The following is a 9,900-nucleotide window of genomic DNA, read 5'->3' as shown; positions in this document are numbered from 1 at the left end:
CCAACGTCAATGTGGCGTTGTTTAATAATACTTTTGATTTTTTTATGGTTTTTTCCTTTTCTTTTTTCTTTTCTTTTTCTTTTTCTTTTTTTGGATAGAGGGCTATAGGCAAGGGCCGGCCGACCCTCGCTAGCCCTAGGTAGGGTTGTCTTGTGCCCCTCGCCTAGACGAAGCCACGGCGCCCTCGCCAAATTTGGCTAGGTGAGGGCTTGGCAAGCAAACCACAAAAAACTGAAATATTATTAAAAAAAATGCCACGTTAGCAATATGTGGCCAAAATTGACTGAATGGACTCAACTGGCATAAGATTAAAAAGTTTAGAACTTAATTGATAAAATTGAAAAGTTTAGGATTGAATTGACAAAAGTGCAATGGATTTAAGTTTTTGGGATAATTTTCCTAATATAAGGCTCTCGGTTAACCCAAGTCCAATATGTCACGAGGAAGAAGATTATAAAAAAAGTATTCACACACAGACACACACCCATGTACGGTCATTTAACGTTTTCTTGAGTTTTTTTTTTTTTTTTTTTTCAGTTGGCAAAGGGGTCCCACTATAATAGACAAATTAATAATTATTCTAGAGTCACCTGGGACCATAATGACTTTGCCCCAATGTAAAGCTCGGCTAATTAAATTGACATTAAGCAAAAGCAGCAGACTCTCAATGTGTCAGCTTTTTACAACCAAGAGAGGGAGAGAGAAACAATACAATGTTACTTTTTAATTTATTGATGATTGAAATCTTTTGGAGAAAATGATATTTTTTATTGTGTAGGGAAATTAGTTTTTATTGTTTAGGGAAATACCCTTTTAATCCTTCAGTCCAATTTGATGTCACAAAACAATGTCGTCAAAAGGGTGAGGGGGTCTCGAGTCATTTTCAAATCATAGTTTTTATTGTGTTTGAAGAAGTTACAGCTTTTGATTGGGAAAGGAACTACACAACGCCAAAGCCAAAGCAAACATTCAACCGATGGCCATCCCACAATGACTTTGTGTTTCGAGGCAACCTCCGGACGCTCGAGAGACAGTGACAAGCAAATTATAGGAAATGGAACTCTCACGCATAACAAACAAGGAAAGAAGCCACCTTTATCATGTTAGACCTGGGTTCCGCCAGGGATGGGGCTGTAACTAGCATTTGCAGTTATGGCATCCTTAGAAGCGTTCCAACTTATAGCTTCAAGCGAAGATAGGATCTTTGATTTTTTTTTGCGGTTGGAGTCTAATCGTGTTGATCTTGTGGAAGCTCTAATAAGCGGGTCTAGAGATCACTTCAATTGGGATTGTGAGGAGCACCTTCTTATCATGCTTAAAGCTTCTTTGGAACCCCTTCGTTCTTATGAAACTACGGACACTATATGTGCATTATGATGAGACCTTTGGTGTGATCATACAACACTTGGGTCTAAATTAGAAATATAAACTCCTTAAGTTGAGAAATTTTTTCCATGTAACCCCCAAACTTTTGGTTTTGTGTTAACCGAGCCTTCGTACTTTTGATTTTTCAAGTAGGTGTCATATGCTGTAGGAGTTGGTTCTTAATTGAGCCTTTCTACATTGATTTTCCTCCATAACCATCAGGTACTTTAGGAACCCGTCTCAATTGAGTCCAAATTGATTAGCCCACAAATTTATATAAGATAACACTCCATTTGTTTCGAGGAAAATAATTTCGAGATATCGTTTTCCGGATTTTCTGACGTTCGTTTCACAGAAAATAAATTCATTGAGGAAAATGTTTTCCATGAAAGGAAAAAAATCTTTTTAATTAAGGGAAAATTTTTTCCACTTTTGAAAAGTAAAAAACATTTTCCTCATTTGATCTCTCTTATTTCACACTTCTACAAATCCTCATTTACTCCTCCCCTTTCTTTTTCTTTTTTCTTTTTGTTCAAGTTATTTGTTAATTTTCTTTTTTGATTCGAATTATCTTTAATTTCCTTTTTCTTTTATATTTCTTTTCTTTCTTTTTTCTTTTCTTTGTTTCCAATCTTCTTCTTTCTTGACTAGTCATTGGCCGTTGCCAGGATCCTTGAGCTTATCGATCTCAAGCTCACGCTCTGTACTCTTACTTATCATTTTCTTTATTTATTCTACCCTTCCGTTGTACATTATTTAAGCAAAATGCTATACATGCTCTGCTTCTTTTTTCTTTTGTTTATTAGAATACAAAAGATGTAGGGGGAGAATAGGCCATTTAAGTAGAAGATTCTTATGAGGGTTGTACATGCTTTATTTCTTTTCTCTTTTGCTTCTTTTTAAAATCCATACGAACATTTTTTAGAGTAGATGAGCGTTTGGCGATAATGAGGGAACAAAGCTATGAAGTAAGTTCATATTTGATGGATTTATAGGTCGGTAAGTGATACATGGCTAAGTGGTGAAGTCTTAGAAAATATTTTCCTTACCAAATATCTGAAAATATTTTTTGAAACATTTTCAAGTTTTAGCCAAACACTAGAAAATATTATCATTTTCCTAGAAAATGACTTCCTAAAAAATATTTTCTGAAAATGGCTCATTTTTTTTGCGAAAGAACGGACCCTAAGAATTATTTCTTTTTTTTTTATCAAGAGAAAATTGTATTTATGATTTAAAAAGGATGCAGAAATACATAACCTTTATGACAAAGCAGATCAAAACAAAGCATGAATACTGAAAAACAAAGCTTAATAAAAAACACAAGGATTACAAGAATCATGTTACTTTGCCTTAGCAAAGAACGAATGGTAAATTTCCTCAAATATCTCATTGTTAAGCAACATGGTACTCAGCTAATCAGGTAAAAGCATGCAGTGAGAAGATAGGAATTTCTAACTAGCAAGGAAAAAAACAAAGAAAATAAAATAAAAGAAAAAAATTTAAATATTATAAAATTGTCACATCGGCGCATGTTATGTCATGTAGAACAGTTCATGTCTATGTCAACGCTTTTTGGCCAAATATGACTGGGAAAATGTTTGGAGCTTAGTTAACAAAATTAAAAAACTTAAGACTGAATTAAAAAAATGTAATATATTCTAAAAAAAATTGAATAATTTTCCCATTACTAATCGAATGGGTGATATCACATATTTGCAGTGGCTCTTTTTTTCTTGCTTAGTCGACTCTATTTGAAGTATATTTCTTGTATTTTTTTGTTATCATTAAATAATACACGTCGTATTATATTTCTTTAACATCGTATCGCAGTTAAGCAATCCCAAGCAGGTATTTTTAGGTTTTTCTGTCTTATGAATACAAAATTAAATCCCTTGAAAGACTGCGTAAAGCCCAGCCCATCCTCTATTGCTTTATCTCTAATTTGACTCGGTCCATCTCTTCTCTTTTCAAACTTTACGCCGGATCTCATATCCACTTTTGATTGTGTAAGGAAAAATAATGAAATAATCTTAAATCAATCTTGAATTCTAATTGATTTGAACCAATCTTGTCCCAAATCTTCGACCAATTTCATCCAAAAGCCAAATTAGGAAACTAGGTGGCCACTCATGCAATTTAGTCTAAACCACGGGATCGAAATTGCAATAATTTTGTGATTCTACGCTAAAGTTTGAAAAATTATTTTTTACGCCTTTTCATTCTGTCTCCGAATCAATTTCTTCTTCTTGGGTCGCGCTCTTCAATTCTCTCTCAATCTGAGCGCTCGCGAGGGAGAGCAGCCTGACGACGAGTTTGTCCGGCGTCTTGCCGGAACACTACCGTCGCACGTCAAGGTGGCAATTGGCGAGTTGGTTCAGCTCTTGAGACTCCGATTCTCGCAAGCAGGCGTCTCGCCAGAGTGGCCATTGACGAGAGCTCCACACCGTTTGCTCCTTCTTCCCCATCACGGGGAACGTCAGAAGCAGCCAATGGAAGGCAGCATCTTTTCCGATGCAGATCTTCGATTTAGATCTGGCTTCAAGTTGGTCTGTCTGTTCGAGCGTTCGATTTCAACGTCTTGCCCTTTCTTGATTTTGGGGATTTTGGGGATTTTGGGCTAGAATCTTATCTGTTGTTTGACTTCATTCCTCGTCGTGGAGAATAAGAATCAATGAATCTATTAACTCGTTGGGTACTTACTTTGATGAATATAGAAGACCGGTCCTCATGTGCGGGGTTTAGCACTCCTGGAGCCTCCGGAGGTCAAGCAACGGCAGAGTTCCACAGAGATTCACTCGATGGAAAATCAGTTGACCGAGTAGCCGGGTATCCCTCGGTGTCCGGATCTCTCGGTATTGTTTCTAAAATCAAGTGGATTGGTTTGTCTAGCCCATTCTTTTTATTTCTTTTTGGACCCAATCCTTTTCTTTTCCCTCAAACCCACCCCATTCCCTTCATTTGAATTTTTTCATTATTGACCCACCCGAAGCAGCAGGGGCGTGGCCACTTTGCGGTTTCTTCTCTGCCTTTCGCACGCTCTCGCTGTGAGCGTAAGGAAGCGACCGGGACGCAATGAGATAGAAAAAAGAGAGAGATCGAGGGTGAATTTCTTTCCATTCGCCGGTGGTTCGGCTGAATCACCCTCGACCATCTGAGGAAGCCAACTCGCCTGTCGTCGTTGGTCACGGCAAGCTCTTGAACCAGGTAGGCCTCAAGAATGCCCTGCTTCTTTCTAGCATATAATTCATGTTTTGGGCGAATCGTGTGATGCTGGAGCCGATTTGTGGCGTATGATGATGATTTGGAGTGTGATATATCATTGCCAAGTTGAGAATTGCTCTGGAACCTAGCGTAGAATTCATGTTTTAAGTCGCACGTCACATGTCCGATAAGATGCCTAGGTGAGATTCCGAAGTGGATTTTCTGTGATTCGCTCCGATTTTGGTTTATGCTCACTTCATTGATCAACCGAATAGAAGGTAATGCTGCGTTTTCCTTTGTTTTTATGGCATATTCACGTTACTGAGTGGGCCATGGACGAACGCCTCCTCGCCAGAAAATCTATTCCACGCCGGTGAAGCCGGCGGTTAGTGGCCGCCATTGTCAGTCAATCCTTCTTGGTTTAATATGCATTTGAGTGATCTCTATGCTAGTTTTATTAGATTTTTGTGATACATATCTTTATAGTGTGAAAATCCCATTGCCGGAGCTAGTTAGTAATCACCGGCCAATTAGTGTTCGAAGCCGGTCGGTGTGGATGGGGATTTTGAAGGTGCAGAAAAAGAATAATAATAAAAAAAAATGCAAGAAATTTTTTAAAAATAAAAATAAAAGATAAACAATAAAAATTCAGTTATAATATAAAAGGGGTCAAACCAGGCCAATGGGTCGGATCTAGTTGGCCAGGTTGGAGATCGCGGGCTAGTGATTGGGCCAAGTATAATAAAAAAGAGATAAATCGGAGGCCGCAGGCTTAGAGGCGAATGGGCCCATTTGATATGTTTGGGCTGGTCATTAGGGCCAGCCTGAATTCAAACTCTACCTGGACCATTAGGGTATGGGTCGGACACTTATCCGAACCGGGTTCTCGACCCAGCCCATAGTCCTTTTTCTCAGATTAAAGAATATTTTAAAAAATAATAGAAAATCAAAAAATTCGGAAAAAATAAAAATTCATAAAAAATTAGAAAAATTCGTGAAATCCATAAATTTTTTTAGGAAATTCAAAAAAATTCAAAAAATTGGGAAAAGCTTAAAAATCAGTTTGAGTAGTTTTCTCTTAGAATTTGTGAAAATCCTTTAATCAAAAACTTGAAAATTGAATAATCCTTTAGGGCTTTACCATAGGATTTTTTGGATGTCATTTTCTTTTTAGACACGCTAGGTTGCTATTTGTGTTTGTTATTACGATTATACTTGATTGCATATTTCTCATATATTAATTGTTCTTTTCATTTTTAGAATGATCAAGACGAACCTTAAAATCTTTGATAAGCTACCTTGACACTTTGATTAGCACTTATCAAATTTAGGTATCGAAAGGGCATTGGTTGTATAATTAGTGTAATTAAGTCCCCAAGTCTGAAATCTCCAGTTGTGCATGTATCAAGATGACACTATCGCATCTTAATTAATGTTTCTAGCCAACCCTCAACAACGACTAGTGGTGACTTCTTTTGAACATAGATTAAGACGATCAACGTCATGTGAGGTGTCGGTTTGATAGAACCTATATTCATGATCGATGGGCCAAGAGTGGTTCACTAACTAGATGATGTGTTCGAGCTGCATGTTGATGGAATGCCCACTTATACTGTTTTATGAACATATATCTTTGAACCTATCTCTTCCTGAGGATAGATCGCGATAATTTGATGACTTCGCTAGGGACTCAAGGGGACTCAAGGACTTAGGCCTAATCAAACTTAATTGTTAGTTAACTAATGTGATTTCATGGCGGCACATTCGCGAAGGTGAGATAAGTCTACTACCATTGTGTTAAATGTTTGTGTAGGTTGGGAATTATAAGGGGTGGATTGTTTATTGACATGTTTGCTTAACAATTGGTGTAAAGAATGAATGTTTATATGAATAAAATTGAAGTTGTTGTACTTGCCTTTACATATGCCTTAGCACTACATATTTTCACACATAGCTTGTGCCTAAACCTGGCTATGCCCACGGAACACTTAGGAGGTGTCAAGGATTGAATGGACAATATGCAGTTCACACCAATGGGATAATCATTCTCGATTCCGCACATTTTCTCGAAAAAAACAAGTCTGACCCACCCGCAGTTTGCGATATTGGTGAAAGGCTTACTATTAGGTTGAAATGGAAACCTTGAGCCTATAATACCCTACCCATTAGGTGTCAAACCTTGCAAGTACATCCACATGTCTACATGATTTAAAAAAAAATAAAAAATCTCATGACCCATTGTAAGTATGATTTCTCTCTTTACATGTTTACTTTGAATTGAAATTTCATTTTCGCAAAATCTATGGAAATCAATTCAGCGCCCAATATGATTTAAGCCAATATTGAGAAAATTCCTACCAGTGGCATAGGCCAATATTTCTTGTCTAGCCTCATAGAACAAGTGGATTGTCTGAACTTTGAATTATGTCATAAATCATTTTTGTCAATTAATTTTTCAAAGTTAACCTTATATTTTGAGATGTTGAATTGAAATTACATTGTGTGCATGATTTTTTCAAAATTGAAGAGTTCCAAAAGTAGATTCTTGTCTTAATGAATAAACTTTTCCAAATTAAAGGCATAAGCGTGTGTGGAAAAATTTCTCAAAATTAGATGATTGGAACGAAGTCAGTTTGTAAAATCTGAAGGGCGTTCGATTGATAAACCATGGAAGGATCTCTCAATTGTGTTCTTTCTTACAAATGAACACTTGCCCTTGTAAGTGGGGATTCTGGGCCAAAGTATCATTGCCTCGCTTTTATTAGAAGAGATGGTCTCATCGAGAGATACCTTCTCCTTTGCATAGGTAACAATGTCTTTCTTTCGCAACTCATACGTGATGGCCAAGTTTTAGAAACCCATCTACTTGACCATGCAATGAAGCAGACAATTCTTTGAAGTCAATTCAGAAAAATGACTCCTATTCAGTTGTCAATCCTTTGTAGCAAACTTTAAGGATGTTATTTCCCAAAGAACAATCGTGCATATCCCATTAATAAGCCGTTCGAATATTGGAAGAAGAGCCATAATGTTATTCTAGTAGATGACCAAGAACACATTTCGAATATCACATCATTTGTTTTATTATTCAAATGTGATGATTGTCTTCCTTTTCTTATCATTTTACATTCTACCTTAGTTTATTCATGGAATTTGTAGTTTTTTTTTTTTTTTGGGTGCCAGTTATTGATGTAGCGGTTTATAATGGGAGTGAAGATGCTCGTAGACGTAATAGGAACATGCAATTCTCTGAGGAAGGGGCTTTCATAGTGTTTCAAGTGCTTATATGCCCTCCAGAGGCCCTCAATTCTCTGCTGGTTTTGAGGCAACATAGAAAGTTGTTGAGTTTAAGATGTATTTTGCATTTTCATGAGCGAGATTTATCTAAAAGTTACTCATGATCTCTCCGTACAATATTTCAACTCAGTTCTCTTAATGACTGGCGACAAGTACTTGCGCTAAGAATCAAATCAACGAATGGAATCTTCAAACGAAGAGGGTGAAATATTAACTCGTGACAGATTGTCATCTTATTTATTGTTTGACCCTACAGAAGGAAATGAGGAAGAAATTTGTTATACGATGTGCGCAATTTGTGATGATGGGGAGAAATACTTGCGTTAAGAATCAAATCAACAAATGAAATCTTCTAACGGAGAGGGTGAAATATTAAATTGCGTGATAGACTAATATGTTATTGATCATGAGGGCAAGCCTCTTTCTTTTTGTGTTTTGCCACTCCTATGGTTGAACCATGATATTTTAGTTGACTTGCAAATTCAAGTACACTTATGTGGATGGTAGATGATGGGCTTCAACACATATATAAGGAGGTGATTGCGTGGAAGTATGAACTCTCCTATGTGCATCCCAAGATCTGTCTTTTTTCAAGAATAAGGGATTGATACAGGTCGACAATCCAAAGAAATCATTTCGCCAAACTACAACTATCTTGGTTACTGCTATAGTCTTCATTTTGCAAGGAAATCCCCATAGGCATCTTATCTATTCATGGGGCGTCATTTGCTAAACCCGAAACCTTTCAAGTTTATGTGCCTATCGATACATTTGTAGTGAACGTTGACCTTCTGTTCTACTTGTTTTTTATTTATTTATTTAGTTTTATCGATTCCCTACCATATCTCAGGTGGTATGATGTCAAGCTTTCTCATGAAGACTTGTTAGATCATGTACCATTGATCATGGAAGCTGCCGATATAGATAAAGACTTGGCGAAATCTATGTGTCTAGTCACTTTTCTCGAGGAACATCAAGCTTATAAAATTTCACATAAGGATGTTCAAGCCGCATGTCTATGTGATTAAAAAAATCTCATCGCCTATTGTAAGTGTGATTTCTCTCTTTACCTCTTTACGTTGAATTGAAATTTCATTTTTGCAAAATCCAGGGAAATCAATTGAGCGCCTAATATGATTTAGGCCCATAATGGGTGGCATAGGCTAATATTTCTTGTCTGACCCCACAGAACAACTAGGTTTTCAAAATTTCGAATTATGGGTCTAAACTCATTTTTGTCAACTAATTTTTCAAAATTAAACTTACATGTTGAGATGTTGAATTGAAATGACCTGGTGTGCTTGAATCTTTCAAAATTGAAGAGGTTTTAGAAAGTAGATTCTCGGTTTAAGGAGTAAACTATTCAAAATTAAACGCACAACTTTGTAGCAAAATTTCTCAAACTTAGATGATTGGAACGAAGTTGGCTTGTAAAATCTAAATGGCATTTAATTGACAAACCACGGCTGGATCTCTCAATGTTGTCTTTTCTCACAAATGAAGTGACGGCAAAACACTTAACCCTTGTAAGTGGGAATTTATGGGCAAGGTATCATTGCCTCGCTTTCGTTAGAAGAGACGGTCTCATTGAGAGATCCCCTCTCATTTGCATAAGTAACAATGTCTTTCTTTCACAGGTTATACTATTGCAAATGTGTAACAAAAGCCCGATACCTTCACTAGAGGAGATCACTAAGAGGAAGCCCAAGTCCAAGCCCGTCGGTATATTTAATTAGATCCGCCTTCACTCAAAAGATTAAGAAAATGAGTTATGGACCAATTAAGATATGTTAAATGTTCAACAGCACATCAATTCTCTAATGTTAAGTTTTTCGGCAAGCTAGAAATTTTCGCTCCACCTAAACGAAGGGTCTTTAGAGAAGACAATCCACCTTCATCAACATGAGTTTGTCCTTCCAAGTTAGAGCATCCGTTGGCATCGAGCTCTTGGAGGCTTTGCAATTTTCTAGTAGTAACTTGGAATCCTTATTATCCCGCTCAACCAACTCTCCCAACTTCCCAATTGAAGAAGGG

General features: G+C 37.0%; 1 long non-coding RNA gene across 3 annotated transcripts; it reads left to right on the top strand.

Moving 5' to 3' along the window:
• Positions 1-3,372: 3,372 nt before the first annotated feature.
• On the top strand, positions 3,373-8,899 carry LOC104452561. Of its 3 annotated transcripts, none has more exons than XR_726851.3 (3): positions 3,373-3,910; positions 4,083-4,572; positions 8,717-8,899. It is a non-coding gene; the product is annotated as an uncharacterized LOC104452561 (long non-coding RNA). The 3 variants fall into 3 exon arrangements; XR_001988736.2 differs by lacking the exon at positions 8,717-8,899 and adding an exon at positions 7,753-8,039; XR_005552936.1 differs by lacking the exon at positions 8,717-8,899 and having other exon boundaries at positions 4,083-5,523.
• The last annotated feature ends 1,001 nt before the right edge of the window (positions 8,900-9,900 follow it).

The sequence above is a fragment of the Eucalyptus grandis genome, chromosome 7 (assembly GCF_016545825.1).
Source record: "Eucalyptus grandis isolate ANBG69807.140 chromosome 7, ASM1654582v1, whole genome shotgun sequence".
NCBI classification, from domain to species: domain Eukaryota; kingdom Viridiplantae; phylum Streptophyta; class Magnoliopsida; order Myrtales; family Myrtaceae; genus Eucalyptus; species Eucalyptus grandis.
This window is presented reverse-complemented; position numbering and strand designations above follow the sequence as displayed.